Source organism: Bombus affinis, unplaced genomic scaffold (genome assembly GCF_024516045.1).
Source record: "Bombus affinis isolate iyBomAffi1 unplaced genomic scaffold, iyBomAffi1.2 ctg00000993.1, whole genome shotgun sequence".
In the NCBI taxonomy this organism is placed as follows: Eukaryota; Metazoa; Arthropoda; class Insecta; order Hymenoptera; family Apidae; genus Bombus; species Bombus affinis.
Genome location: NW_026109488.1, coordinates 17,143 through 33,901, shown reverse-complemented (window position 1 = coordinate 33,901; position 16,759 = coordinate 17,143). Strand labels below are relative to the sequence as shown.

The following is a 16,759-nucleotide window of genomic DNA, read 5'->3' as shown; positions in this document are numbered from 1 at the left end:
TAATTCCATTTGTGTATAGCAAAATAGCTTGTGTGCTTTCATGAATTATAATTGATATTTAGAAGCTTTCATGTAGGTAGATATATAACTCGTGTTAATTAGTAATTTAACAATACATCATGACAACATATCATTTTCGTTTCTTCGTTTATCTCGTTATGCGCGTAAACGAATGTGTAAATAAAGACATATAATCAACGATAACATGTAGTGGCAAACATGATAATTATCGACAAAGGAGAATATTGGTGAAATGATTGTGGGTGATTTCACTCGGTGTATCGGTACATAAACTTTGATAGACATTGCCGGTGGATTCGCTGTCGGTGAAATCGTGTCGATGAAATAATTGTCAGTGATTTAAAGATAACCCAATTTATTGATCTCCCCTTCATAGAGTTGTACGTCTCTCTATAAAACATATTCTACCTGGAAGGGCTGAAACATTTAGCTTAGTCACACTAAACTGGACTGGACTGCAAGTAAGAAGATTGAAATGCAAAATTCACGTGTGAGCGCAACGATTTAGATGGAAAGTTCGATAAGGCGATTATGTATATTAACCCGAAAGAAAGCTCATGGCTTTGCAACGCGTTACACGCAACACGGAATTTCCCTCGCTGAAATAATCCTATTACAACGATACGATTTTCCTTAACAGATCTCGCAATGTAATTCTCCCTCTACAACTTTTTATTAGGTTTGAAACACGAGAGTTTCGAAGCTCTGCAAAGTCTCGCGAATCTAGAAGTCGAGTTTCAACGTATTTTCGCTTCTTATTTTATAGCTGTTAATAGTTATTATCTCACTCTGCACGTACATCAAACGAGTACTTATGTAAATCCAAAGGAAACGGAAACAACCGAGAATAATTGAGGATAATTCGAATACGTACCGATTAGTAAAGTGTTTGGCAAAGAAAAAAAAAGGAAAATTGTATCGGAGAAATAGGGGAAAAACGGTGGCGTACATCAAGCAATCTTTATGGCTGTAATACATTTATTATTCATTTATGTTCATTTTCTATCGCGTAACAGACGTTGAAATAACGAGCATATAAATCTTGTATCGCTCGACCTGACTTTTCCCGATGGAAAAATATTCACCAGCCTGGGATCGTGCATCGCTAATTACTCCGTTCTACTTTTCGAACGCGTTTCCATCCATACAGGAAAGCAAGAAGGCAAACCCTATCGCACAGTCATGAAGAGATGCAAAAGCAAGAAACCAACCAACGACATGCCGATCGACATGGTGGAAGCAGTCCTACAGAGGCTATTCACCATGGGACACGGACCCTCCCATTACGAGGGCCGCGAAGAGGCAGAGACCGAAGAAGAAGGAGACATCAGCTTCAGCGTCGTCATCGGCGAAGGCGATGTCGTCGATGCCGCCGTAAGAATGAACACCAAGAAGGCTGCAGGAGTCGATGGAAGACTCCTGGACTGCTGGAAGCAGGAGCTGGAAGCAAGCTGGAACCAGACTGCTGGAAGACGGCCAGAGTAATACTGCTAAGGAAGCCGGGAAAGGATCCCAGTCTCCCTAACGCGTACCGGCCGATAAGCATACTCCCAGCCATGAGCAAGATCTGGGAAAAATGCTTTAAGAAGATCATCGAGAGATGCATCGGAACGGACCCGTTCCATCGGAGGCAGTATGGGTTCAGAAAGAAGAATTAGCTTAGCGAATACCGATAAGAACAGGAAGAAGCTGAAACGGGCACAACGAACGGCCCTGTGCATAACAACGACGGCATATCGTACCGTCTCCCACGCGGCACTTTGCGTGTTGACCGGAAATCTCCCGATCTACATAAAGATAAAGATGCTCGGAGAGACTTACGAGTGGAACAAGATCCATAAGACCAAGATCGGCGCGGATGACGGCAACGAGCTGAAGGGGGAACTGGAGGCGCAAGGAAATTAATACCGAGTGCGCTGCTATTTACCAAAAAGAAGATGGACATCGATCATCACAGCATGCAGCTGTTAACCGGGCATGGGAGTGTGGCGGCACTCGACACTAACTAGTGTCGGACGACGGCAGCGACATCTACAGCCCCCAGTGACAATTACAGCGGACCAGGCCCAACTACCACAGCTATCACGCACGTCCAATAAATATATAACGCACACACGGCCACCTCTACAGGAGTTTCGGTGTCTATAGAAAGAGGATTGGCAAGAGCAGCGACAGCAACTGTCTCGACTGTGGAGACCCTAACGACGATGCAGAGCACGCCCTCTTCACGTGCCCGAGGTGAACGGACAGAAGGATTGAGCTGGAGAACGCTCTTGGCGAGAAGATAGACGTGGACAATCTGATCGCCACGGTGACCGCCAAGAACGAGAGCTGGGATAAATTCAGGCAATTTCGCAAGACCGTCATGTCTCACAGGAGGGTGACAGCGAAGGCCTTGAAGGAGGCAAGGAGGAGAACGAGAGCAACAACAACTACGCGGAGCAGTGAAGGCAGAGATACAAGACAACAAAGAACCACAGAAGGAGATCAGCCCAGTATTCTGAACTAGCTGAGAAGATGACGAGAGCAATACTGAATATACAGAATAGCTGCCCGACGAAGAAGATACAACGGGGCATGAAAGGACAACCCTGATGACTGCCGACAGGTTTTACCGGGGTTGTCTGTCCTCAAAGCAAAGGAAAAAGGAGGAGGGGTTTTTAGTGGGTATGGCAACAACATCCGCCCGAGTCCCACATAACCCAGTGATGCGGATCACTGGGTATGCGTAACAGCATTTTCCCCTCCTCACGCAAAAAAAAAAAAAAAGAAAAAAAACTATACACTCTATCAATTTTAAGTTGATAATTTCGTTATTATATAATTTTTCTTAGTCTAAACTGAATCCAGGAAGAAGAACTTTCATCCAATTACATACTTCATTAATTCATGAATTGTATTCGTTACCGTACGTACAAAAAGAAAGTTGACTGATATAAAAATTCAAAGGATAGAACTTCTAAGCTCGCGATTGGAAACAGATTCAGTTCAATGGTTTAATTTGCCATTTAATTGAATTCTCTGGCAATTTCAGCGAACTGTGGGCTTTAAAAGTGTCCCGCATTCAAACGCAAGACTTCTCCTCCACCTTTCTCTTTCTTTCAATTCCAACCTCAAGTAATTGACCTATTAATTCGACGATATATTTACATGCTCGCAAGGGATTCAAACAACTTCGTTGCGTTAAATTCGCAATTATAACCAACAGGAATGTCTCAATCAATGTGCAGCTCGAAACAAATAATAGATAATTAACTTTTCAATATAACGATTGATATGTTTGATGAAGAAAAATGTATGAATTTTTAAAAACGTCTCCTAGTACATTTAGCATTTTTATAGTAAAAACTTAGAACACACACGCACACATATACTATTCCATGAAATGATTTACACAGCTATGAGTCTAATCCTATCATATTATAAAGGGATGAACGAACTTTTCCTAATAAATATAACTTTATACAAAATCTTGTTTAAAAAAATTAGTTTTTTATTCTCACTAAATTAATTTAATATCAGAATATATAATTTTAGTCGTTATCAAAATTTTATGTCAAATGCGTTCATAGATATATATATAAATAAATGTCTAATCCTATGTATTTATTTCAACTGAAATCTTAACTTAAATATTTATTAACAATATTCTGACGAATATGCAATGAAAGATAAAAACAAGTTTATTTTTCCTATAGAATGTCTCATGCTTCTTACTCATTTTATGTTTCTCGTTGTCAGTGCGTAACTACTTATCAGCCGCATGAATGCTAAGTTTTACTACTGAGAAACGAAGAGACATATAGATGCAAATATACGCTATCTCGCGTGAAAAAACATCAGATACATTAACCAGAAGGAATATCCGATACATATAAAATTCATAGCGTAGTTATTTATACATACGGAATATTTCTTTCTGTATGAAATATTCTTTCTTCTGAATTCTTATTATAAATGTATGTCCATTTCCTACCTTAAAATGTCTCTCCTTTGAAAAACTCCATTTAAATATAACGATCAACAAAATATTACCAATAAAAATATTGAAACGAGATGCTGAAAGAACCTTTTAATGAAGTACAAATGATTATTTCAACTTTAATTCTGTTAAATTTGAATTGAATCATTTATAAACCGAACAGGTGTATAAAATTTTATTGCGTAAAAATCGTGAAGCTGAAAATTAGGAACGAATAACGAATGAGTAACCTAGTTTCATTAAAAGGTACGTGTACGCCGATCCGTGTAACAACTTCGACACTCCAATTATTATAAAGCATGTATCCTTCAGAGATTTTTTGCGCGAACGCAAGATACCTTTTACACGTGCAACTGAATAAGTGGAACGTGATTTTCGATATTTCTTCTTGTAGAACTTGTAACAACGTAACTGTTTCACGAATATTTTCCCTGACACTTTTACAACGATGCGTAGAAATCTCCTTTTATAATTAATAATTTCAGCATTTCTCTGAACAGTTTCGTTGCGATTAAAAAATATACAAAGCTTACGACGTGCTTGTTTAAAAATATTTATATGGAACAAGATTTCGAATTTGTCGCATCAATCGCGATCTCAGCAGGTGTAAATTAATTCGTTCTAATGAACGAATAAATTAAACGACTCGTGACAAAAATTATCCCTGTCCATGTTTGTCTTTCTAAAACTAATTCAAGGCGAGTTAAATGAATCGCTGTGTACCCTATTCGCGCAGCATGTGTTTTAACGACCAGCATGCAAGCGTTAACGGTGTACTTTAGTTTCTCATGGTTGTGTTAAGCTGGTTGCTCTTAGAATGAGCATATACTTACCGCAGGAATTGAACAGCGGAGACGCCCGCAAGATGTTGACTTCGAATTGTAACATATGCAGTGTATGCAAATCCAAGGTCCCGGCACATACATCTGTCCATGTAAGACAGATCGTCCTTCGAAATCAGTACAGTTTCCTCCTAAATGCACTGAAAACGATTACCAGCGTCAATATCTTTGTCACTCGACAATCGTACGCGCAGTTACGCTAACCGTTTTAACGCCACGCAGCGTGATCACTCTATTCGCGTACCGTGGTAAATTGTGCCACGATGTATGGTCACGATCATTAATTCGCAACGCGCTCAAGCGTGCTCGTCGCGAGTCATATCAGAGTTTCCTCTCGTAATTACTCGTTTTTCAAATAATCATAAACCAAATAAAAAAAAAAACCAATATAAAAAATTACCTCTTGAATCGGAAAACCAAATCCTGCATTATAGAATGTTATCACACAAACGAAACGCAGAGCATAAATATTTCGCAAACTTTTGAGTGTTTGTTGTAACGCTTCCAGTATAACCGATGAAATGAAGCGCGAGCACGTCGAACGGTATATTTCGATGAAAAAAACAGGATGAAAAAGGGCAGCGCGATCGCGTCGATCGGTACTACTCGCAAATAAATAAACGAAGCGCTATCGCGCTGCACAGCACAAACCGATACGGAGTCTTGAAACATCCGACACTAAAACGGTTAATAACATTACGAAAACGACCGTACCAGGAAATTTTTGTTCAACGGATCCGCATTGCGGCTATCACGATGCTCCTTCGTTGCATCGATGCTTCATCGATGAGATTAAAGCACCGTTGAAATAGGTTATTCGATTTCTTACATGGGCAAAAAGTTTTTATATCGTGTTTGCTGTTTTACTTCGCAAGTGTGCTTTACAGTATACGTTAGAACTCCAAGTCGAGCTATCCGAGTTAAAGTCTCTTGAAACTTAAAACGGCACTTAAAGGATATAGGTATAATAGAAGGTTCGTTTAAAATTCAAAAGTGTATATACGTACATATACATTTGAATAAAAATAGCGGATAATCTCAAGTAAAAAAGTAGGTTCGTGTTAGTAAAATGGTTTCAAAATACTTGTCAAAAGTCAAACGACTTGACTAATTAAGAATGGATGTAAGAGATTGAAAGCAAAGGGCATCTAAGAGTATCAATTAAGTAACAAACTCACGGTGACAAAGAGGTTTTCACTCGCTCGAATTCAAATAAATCGGTTAATTTGAGCGAAACTTTAGGTGCACGAGAAGCGACACGCGTCCTCAAGGACTACGAAGGTTCTACTCGAACGAATGAAAACTTTTCTCTGGCCCGGTGTGTATACACAAGACGTGCGAATTTAAAGTGCAGATTGTATTAATTGAAATAATTGGTTGGTTTGATCAAATTAATCGTTTTAAGCTGAAATGACGAAGGTCATCCAAGTAATTGATGTCCACTGTAATTATTTGTTAATCGCGCGTGGAATCGGAACGATTCGACCTCGTTCCAACGCGAATCGTTACTAAGGCAGAGACGGCAATTAATAATTGTCGCGTCATTTGTTCGATCGTGTTCACAAATTCAAATACGGCTGAGTGGCGAAAACCATTTATAACACGTCCCGTACCGCGTAGGTCGTATACATATCTCAGGATGAATTTTTCGTACTTCGCCGCATATATTCTCCATGTCAGACATACCATAAAATATTTCGTGCAATCGCGTATTCCTGTCTAATGTCAGGAATTCTCTTTCCATAGGTCTGCGTTTTCCATATTATCTATTTTGCTTATCAGTAAACATTCTTACAATTTGTGATTAATACTGTACGTACAAGAACGTTAAGTTTTTGACGTTGTAATATTTCACATGAAATAATAATGGCTGTATATCGACTAACTTATTAATTAATTAAATTCGTGTATATCAAGTTTCCTATCATTTAATACTTTCGTGTAACTACAGAGATTTGATACTATGAAATGAAATATAAAACTTGGTAAAAAAACGCGCTTCGTTAGGAAATGAGGGTAATGATGCAAATATTTTTTGTAGCCATTATATAGAATTTCGATGGTATAATTAATCAGTATCAACTTACCAGCCCCTGACGGGAAGAAAGTGACGAAAATAACCTGCAAGCAGATGAGAATTGCAAGTATTTTCGAGTACAGGTCCTTCATGGTTGTAAAAGATCAGGGGATGTTGTCGCTCTAGAATAGGCGAAAATCAGCTGTTTCAATAACTGCTTTGTGGGCACTGGAGTGCGTAGACCAGAAATATCTGCGACAAAAATCAGAATACATTTGTTTTCACATGATTCGATCAATTTTGTGTAGGACTAAGCTGATTGAACCTAACACGGGATAATTGTCCAACTTACGACCTTAACAAGCCCGCTTGATTCTCTATAAGTGCTTGAAATTGATGCTTGTATTCTTTCCAGATTAACAAGCTTTGCCCCCCCCCCCCCAACCCCCTCCCTCTCTATTTCCTTAGATCGAGTTAGACTGCCACAACATATTATCTTTCTTCTTTTCTTTTCTTTTTTTTCGATCTTTTAAAGCCTTAAATCGCTGGTTATTATAGTGTATACATTCAATTACTCTGTAAGTCGTAAGTACATGTTTTACGTTATTTTTTATTTTCCAGCTAAATTCCACAAAAACAAGAAATATACTTCCAACGTGTTTTCACGTGTCTCTAGCAAAGATCTGAAAAACAAGTTGCGGCGCAATTTAAAACGACAAATAGCACCGTGTGTCTCGTTGTGGCAACGCACGCTTCGTCAGCTTTTTAAAAGCGCTCTCTGTCTGCTTTTTTCTCTCTTCACCGCCTATTCGTTTTTTCTTAACGAGTGAAACCGTTTTTACGAGGACGGGAGCACAGAAATGACGTACTGGCAATTCTGTTTCGTGATGACACAAGCAGCCCGGTTTCAGTGAATTAAACCTGGCCCCAAGCTTCCAATTATCTCTCCCTTCCTTTCCTTTATTTTTCCCTTCTACATCGAGTTTCAGGTTTTCTAAATTTCCATTACAATCAACTATGGCTTTTCTCTATTTTATATGTTAGCCGATGATTCATGGCAAAAACGTCGGCTGTAAAAATATTTGGAGTTGCAACAGCAACAAGTGTGTTTTCTCAAACAGAAAATATTGGAAGCGTACTCGTTGGCAAAACAGTTCACGGATAGTTCGTCCTCTGCTTGTTATTTGTTTCAATACCGTTAGCAAATAAATTCATGAAACATAGTGGTGTCGCATAAATTGAAAATAAAAGCTTTGCGTATACTTGGCAGTTGAACTTTGGCTATTATACGTATGTTATATATGTAGTATCGTGGACAAAAGGCCTAAGATATCTGCCGAACCATAAACAATGCCGCGAGAGCCGCGGCATCGTCGGGTACATCAATGTGTCGTCGGTTCTTTTTAAGTGGATAGTTTCGTGGAAAGGGCCTGCGTGACTCTGGCCACGGGCGTTTCGGGACACGTGTCCGATAGGACGGGAAAAGACAAAGAGACGCTAAAGGCAGTGTTAGTTGAGAAGCCGGAGAAGACGGATGCAAAAGGTGTGCAGAGTGTGACTTGAGAAGCGAGAGCGAGCGAGTGTAGAAGCGGAAGAGTGTGAATCGGGAAGTCGGAAGCCGTCTATGAGAATAAGACGTACGACAGCATCGTAATCATTTCGTTGCTTCGAACATTATTTATTAAATCAAAACATCATTACTTGTCCTTTCCTCTAAGACCCATTAAGATACTACATATATATATATATATATATATATAGAAGATTGCTTAGAATTTGGAGCTTAATAACATATGTCAAAATCATTGACATTAAAGAAGGTGAACCTTACTTACGAAATTTCCTTCCGTCAAATGATACATAAAAATTGAAAAAAATAATATACATAGTTTTGACTTTCTTCCGCATTATAATTTGAATCACTCGATTTATTCGACTAAAGATAATCAAGCAATAACCTCACTTTACACGTATTCTCATCACGTGAAATAGATCACATCAGGGATTTTCAAAAGTCGATGGAATATTAATGGCGATTAATTATTTATGGATGTATTCTGCACGGTTAAAGCAATCGCCTAGTGAATTATCGAGTTCCAGGAATATGAGCGGTAAACAGGATTGCAGCTATAAATGACTCTCTAACGTGTATATTAGAGATGAATTTGATCATTTATCCTCATAATATGAAATACGCTTTCAAGTGGAAATCATAATTAACAATTTCTGGCAGCGAAAAGTAAATAAATCGATACGTTTAAATCAATATTAGAATTTCTTAATATTTTTATCAAATATTTTTATCAAATATTTTAACATCGTAGAAGTGTCGTTGGAGAGAAATATTAGGTTGTTCCAAAAGTTTCTTTCGGTTTATAAAGAAATGATAGATGTACGATATTTTTTGCATTATATTATTTTATTCAATTATGTGCGATCCACCTTTCTCCAATTTAATATAAAATAACATAAAACAAAAAATGCTGTGTATCTATCATTTCTCTATAAAACGAAAGAAAATTTTGCGAAAATATAATAGAAATTTAGCTTTAACACAATATAAAAATGGATTGTTATGCCCCTAGGAGATAAGAACAATATGATTAATATTAATAATGAATACGTTAACGTAACGAAAAGCAGCTTTTGCAGAAGGCTATAACCTGAAAATGTTTACTAAAGAATGATAACATGAATTTTCTTAAGTACCCCATTTGATACTTAATCTGCTTTGTAAATACTGTACGTCCTAACTTTGAAAGAATGCAATTTTAGCCAGAATGTTTCAAATTACCTAGCCGTATTGTTTCCTTGTAATGTAATTTATATTTACATTATCTCGCGTAATTCTTTCCACTTTATTGACTTCTAAACGTTAATGTAATATAATTTTTATAATATAATTTTAATCGAAGTTATTTAAAATTTGTAGTATCTCATCCCTACTAGAATAATATTAACAAATGTGCAGAGCTCAAGTCGAATAACACCGGCTCAGATAAATGATCATCAAACTTACTTTTGTTATCGTCGATGTCAGTGATTTTGAACCAGCCAACGTCCATGGCAATCAATATTATTTAGCCGGTCTTAACGCAATGTAAAAAGCAAAAAAAAAGAGGAAGGAAGGAACAGGGAAGCAAAGAGATAAAACGAATTTTTCATTTTCTCGAAACTAGATCGAGTTTCAAGCTGCTCGTAAAAGAGTCTGTAGCCAATCCGACTAAATTCGACGAACCGCGCTTGAAAATTCCCAGAGAACTGTGATAACCATCGAAATCTGTACAATTTGTCGATTCATCGCTTGATTAAAAAATGGAACAAAATGAGGCTGATCAGCCGGCCTTTCAACTTCTAATGATCCCTATCGTTTTACCCTAGGTTGAATGCTACGATATAAGCCGAAACAGCTATAAGTAGGGTTCACGTGATTGCCGCCATCTATTATTCACGCGTTACACATTCGCCAGACAGACGCGTCTAACGGTTGACATTGTTTTCTACCCTCAGTTCCAACGCAATTACGTTGCTACGTGCAATCAAGTCTCGAGTGAAGCTAATGATAAGTTGTTGTTCGATCCTACACAATTACTAAAATTATTCAAATTAAACTAATTTAGTCTAAAAAAACAAGTAATTTCGTTATATATTTCCTTTCATAATAAGCCATGGTTGGAATATAGTAGCTGACGAAAATATTCGTATATTTGTAGAAACATTTTAGGGCTGTATTATGCATAACGGCACTATAGAATTAATACTGTAACAGAATTCTACTATCATGGTTATGCTGGTAATATTCGAAACAAATCTGAAAATCTATGTAGATGTTGTAAGATATTCAGTACGAGTACTGTGCATTACTGGTATGTACATAATCACGACGAGATAAGGAAGGTACTGTTCTCTATTGCTCATCGCTACCCGTTGCTAGTAGCAACGTACTATGCATATATATCTCGTAAAGATTTTAAATGTAGCCAACGAGACCATTTTTAATATTTGACTATCGTGACCCATTACAGTTTCATCACTTTCGATTAATTGAACACGACCCGCACCTTAAGACTAAAATACACAATATAAGTATGGCACAGAAAATCTTTTAAAATTTACGGACGACTATTTATGGTATTTAAAGGCAGCAAAGATAATAATTAGCTGCGGATTTTCCTCGAATCGTAGCATACAATATGGAATCTGATTATTAAAAATTACAGTGGAAATACAGTGGATTTCCATAAGATATTCGTGCTTGTGGCATTTTGGAAATAAATTCTTAACCCAAATGGACGACCTCGATACTCGAGAAATTTTGTGAAGCTGACGTCAATGGCGATATGTACTGTTGTTGTGCTATCATTTCATAGTAAGCTGTATTGATTGCACTTCTATTCACGGAATTGATTTATTCCACACAAAAGTTGACAACAATAATCGAAAAAAGAAAAATATATTACCGCCTTTCACATCAGCATACACAAGCACATAGGATTTCACACGAATATACACACTTGTAAATTCGACGAAACGATCAAATTTAATTATTTTTCGATTTTTCGGGCATCAAGTACTACATCAAACGTTACACATCAAACGTTAAAATACGGCGAGCATACAAAATGTACAAACCACTCTAAATTAATTAACTTTGAACGTTATTGATTAATTAAAACAAACCACTGTTGCGTTGAGTTTTACATTTTAAAAAGTTGTTATCCGTTTTTGCTTTGTTTAAAACTAAAAACAGGACTACGTTCATTGTAAGTCGTAAATATCCCTTTTATTTATTTAAACAAACAGATATTTAAACAAACAACTTATAAATATATAATTTATTTACGTATATTTGTAATATCTGTTTTATAAATTTGTACAACCATTTATCCATTTATCTATTTTATTTGCATATAATTTTTATAGACTTTTTTTTCTTTTTTCTTATTTTTTTTTTTTTTTTTTATTTAAGAACGAAAAATTGTGATTCTATTTTAAGACATGTCAGACTGAAGCGATACGCGATATATATTTCTATTCGGATTTCACCGTCGTCGTAATCGATGCTATTGGAAACGTTTCACGATAGACGTCTTACAAGCGCTTGCAATGTCCGTCATGTGTAAGGCTCTACCACTGAATCGCGGCTGCCATTTAGTGATTAAGGTCGATCACTTAGAGACGTTAATCCGCCATAATGGTGAGCAATACATCGAAGCCATTATTGAAAGCATAGTTACGCGTTAATTTCATCGATCTTATTCACAAATAGAAGTGTACAAATTATAGGATTTCCAAATATTTAGTTTAGTTAAAAGGAGATATGAAAATGACAGGTATATTCAAAGGATAAAACAGAACCGTACGATTGTAAAGTTTCAAATCATTATAACTATTTAAATTTGAAAAATCTTACTATATTTATACAATATATTTTTATTAAGAATGGAAGAAATTTCGAAAAATCCGCCAACACTTTTTACTATCGTCTTGAAGCACACCATATGTTAAGCTTCTTCGTCGTTACAAATTTTATCGCGGATGTAACGAACGTTTCGAACATGTAGCACGCACGCGTCAACGCCTACATTTGGATTTTAAATATATGTTTTATGCATTAAATGTATTTGTACTTTCTTGCGCAATTTCTTTTAATTTGTTACGATATGGAGGGTTTAATTACGTTTAAGATATCTATCTGAATCCTTTAAATTCAATGTTCTTTAAAACATTACGTTACGTAAAATAATCGTTTTTCCACTTTATTGTATCATAAAATAGTTACTTAAATTCATATTACTTAAAGAATCTTCCTACAGAAAGAATAAAAAAGAATAAAATCCTATATGTTAAATTTTACGTGGTTGATGGAATACATAGCGATGACGAGAACTAACTACAGACAACAAGAAACTATTAGCGAAGGCAACTGGTGACTATGAATGTCGTCTTTATAATATGTGGCGACTAAGGAGAACAACTACCAACTACGGATAACAAGTAACAACCAACTGTCTCGTTTCTAAGGGGCAACTAACTTGCAATTATCCTCCTTTGATGGTTCCTGTAGCGTGATATACGTCTTGAACGTAGTTAAAGAATATGGTCGCTGCTGAATGGCGATTTGACAGCAAGGCGATCCCGCCAGTTCAAAGCTTGACATTGCAAGCTACCGAAGACCATTAATCTTGTTATCGAATATCTAGCTTTCAGAAGAACCCTTGTGATATGATATGACGTCATGACATTTTTATGACGAAGATGAACAAACACCGACCTCTAACGAAACAAATTTTTATTAAGTGCCGTATGTGGGTTGCAGGCCGGCCAACCAAGGAAATTTATCGAATGTATAAAGTAAAATATATACGAATATATTGGATATATCATAAAATGCCCGCGTTATATCGTCTAAAGAAAGCTAAATTTAAGGAATTAAAAAATTGAAATACCAATTATAAGAGAGTTAATTAAATTCAAACCTATCGATGGTCTCATAAAGACCTATATTTCCTGGAAATTGATATCTTTCGAATTCTAAATTCTCCTTAGAAAGTATCATAGAGAAAATATGAAACTTGAAAAGTACATCACGCTGATGCCTCGATAAACCGTCGTGTCGATAAATCCATGTGTCCGAGCGATGAATTTTCCCCAAACAACAAAAAACTGAAGGGAAATCTTCTTTGAAGGACGTGACAAAAGGTAGGGGAAGCGGGAACAATGATCACGCGATAAACTGATGGTGTACGTATAGAACGTGTACGTATAGAACGTTGCGAGAGAATTATCGAGAAACAAAAAAAGAAAAAAATAATCGTTGGCCGGCGCGACTATACGCTGTCGACGGGCAAACAGCGACTGAGACTAACTGAAACGAACTCTGTCGCAGTACGAGCACGGGCTGCGTTCGCGGGTCGATCGAACACGTTCTGCGCCTCTCCTCGGCACCGGCGTCAAAGCCACCCCCGATGGCTGCAACGCACTGGTGCACTTGGTGGTCCTTCCTTTTTCGTGTGATATTATACCAGCATCTGTGATGCCATTTCAAAGACCGCAATCAAAGCATTAAATGCCAGATTAAAGCGACGCGATAATATTACCCCAATATTCGTCCGTAAATGTTACCGTATAGATGTTTAATGCTTTATTATGCTTCGATAAAGCAATAACACAGAAATAATTGCATTATTATGCTTCGAATAATTTACTATCACATGAATCGTTCCACAAGAAAACATATGTTTCACTTTTCCCCGTAGTATGATTGTAATTTATAACAAATATTTATAATTTATAATTTAAAATATTTATAATTCACTGAAAGTATCTTCCTGTCACGATTATAGGCGTAAAATGTCAAATTAAAAGTACCAAATTAAAAACATATGGTATCCCGAAACCAAACGTACGACATGGCGAATCACGATGATACGATAAAAATTGATCTATGTCTTGATTTATTCAAACAGAACGAACTTACTCGAACTTTTCCAGAATAAACGATTTATCCGATAATATCCGTCACTAGCTTCTCTTCCTTCAACGGTAACAACTGACACCGAAAGCTCGAGAGACCCGAACGGTGAGACGTACCCAGAAGCAATGCAGTTACCTGGGCAAAGAGTCCCAAAGACCAAGGACGTAGGAAATTTCGAGAAACGGAAATGGAAACTGGAGTGGCGCGTCAATCAGCACTGACGGAAACTAATAAAAATGGAAAAAACCAAACTAATTCGTTTCACAAATTATTAAAACGATATTATTGAAAATTTCACTCGATTTTCTCACTGCACACGTCAATATTTGTCGAAATATCAATATTAAAAAGTTAATAAAAAAAAATATCCTCTTTCTTCATACCTGTCTTTCTCCCGGGCGGCGAAGGAATACTAGAATGTTCGAGAACAACGGATACTTTTTGATTTTATCTCAATATCAATTTCAATCTTTTTAAACGAAATATAATCTGAACGATGAAACGTTTGATCAAATAATGTTCTTCGTTCGATGCTAAAGGAAATTGAGAAGAAACATCGAAAATTCGTTAATAAAACGAATTTCTTTGTTTCTGTTAGATAATAAACTTGATATACGTATTGGTTTTTAAAATCAATATAGCTAACCAATGGGCACACTTTTAACAAGGGTGATGGAACATACCAAAAATCTTTCAAGATGGTCTTGGCAACGGAAGAGTCGAAAATATGACAATTATGAATGAAAAATTCTAATATTTTACAGCTGGCAACGATAAACAACTCCAGATATTCTCCTAATTAATTTACAACAAATTCGCGTATATGATCGATAGCTGACGTCACTGTGTCCCACAGCCCTTGTAAAACGATAAGAATTTCCTGGGAAACTTGTAGCCACGAAATGAAAAAGATGATAAAACTTCTAACAAGAGTACTGAGACGAGCAACTTTGTACTTACCCCTTCGGAGTAGGGAACGTGATTAAACGTCCGCGAGTTCGAAACTTTTGTAAGTCACTGCACGGCCGCTGCTTATGGTGGAAATGTAATAGATATAAGTACAGAGCGCGTGAGCGAACTAAAAACGCGATATAGGGGTAAAGAGAGAGACCGTTCCGTCCTTCTCTAATGCCCGCGTACTTGTACCGGAAATGTGTAACAACGGTAAACGAGCGCCGTCAGTGTCCACTAGTGTGCATGCCTGATTAAACAAGGACAGAAAATGCTTATATACAGCCTTCTCTTTCTATTTCCATGTCGCATCCATCTTACTATACAGTAGACAGGATTCGACTATTCCATCATTATATTCGCACCCTGCTTACGTGTGAACTAACATTGCCATGACAACAAATCGTTCGTCTCCTGTTTGATGCTCAGTTTTCAACGGAGTTGAAGGGAAACTTTATAAGAGAAAGGAAGTGACGGATTGTCTCAAAGTAATAAACGAAAATTCTCGTAACTATCGAAAAACGATAGTCAATACAAGGATATCATTATCACATTTAAAACTATTACAATGAACGGTGATTTATCGCTGCAAGGTACCACAAATAAGATATCTCATAATTTGCGAAAAGACTTTGGAACTTCCATGACAGTCATGAGTGTGTTTTGTCATTGATTTGCCATATTGCGTTTTTCACAATTGTTGTTCATTTTTTGTGATATTTTACACTCGCACATAGTATCTATGATTTTTTCTTTCGATAATTCTTATAATTATTGTCAATAATTAATTATTTATAACCATTTACGCTGTATTATATATCATTAAGATTTATCTTTGCACGTATCAAGATAGTAGATAACAAAATTATGTTTATATATTTATATTATGTGTATATATTTAGATATCTTCTTAGTTGCAATTTTTTCGAATAATATCGGCGACCAATCGAAATAGAAATTAGTGCGGAAAGAGGGGAAGGAACCAAAATTTGAAAATCGACATCGGTAACTCAGTAGTTATAGAGTAACTCAATCGATAACGTAGATTAACTAGTTATAAATGAAAATATATTTAAATTCAAACTTTAAAAATTAGAAATTAAAAGGCAGAAGGCAAAAAATTATCGCCGAGGATTTATATAATAATAAATAGACAGTACATTCTTTTTGTCTGTCTTACCTAGAAATAAAACAGTTAATTGATGATTATCGTATAGTGTGTACTCATAGCATAAAATTTGTTCAATGAATTAAAAATTATATTTTTTAGATATGTAGACATTAGCGATGTATTAATCCGGGAAGCTCGTCTACCTCGGAAATATCGAGTCTGCGACAACGTCGATTTGGAAATTATTCTTACAGAATATGAAAATTATTACAAGATGAAATTCCAAAAATATCCTATATTGTGCAAGAAAATAACTGAAAAGGAAATAAAGACGAGGGAAATGACAAATGCGAACAAA

The 16,759-nt window shown here is 36.4% G+C and overlaps 1 long non-coding RNA gene across 1 annotated transcript; it reads right to left on the bottom strand.

Moving 5' to 3' along the window:
- Window positions 1-4,330: 4,330 nt before the first annotated feature.
- On the bottom strand, window positions 4,331-5,782 carry LOC126928483 (uncharacterized). Its single transcript, XR_007716706.1, has 2 exons — window positions 4,837-5,782; window positions 4,331-4,727 (listed from the first exon to the last, which is right to left on the bottom strand). It is a non-coding gene; the product is annotated as an uncharacterized LOC126928483 (long non-coding RNA).
- Between the last annotated feature and the right edge of the window lie 10,977 nt (window positions 5,783-16,759).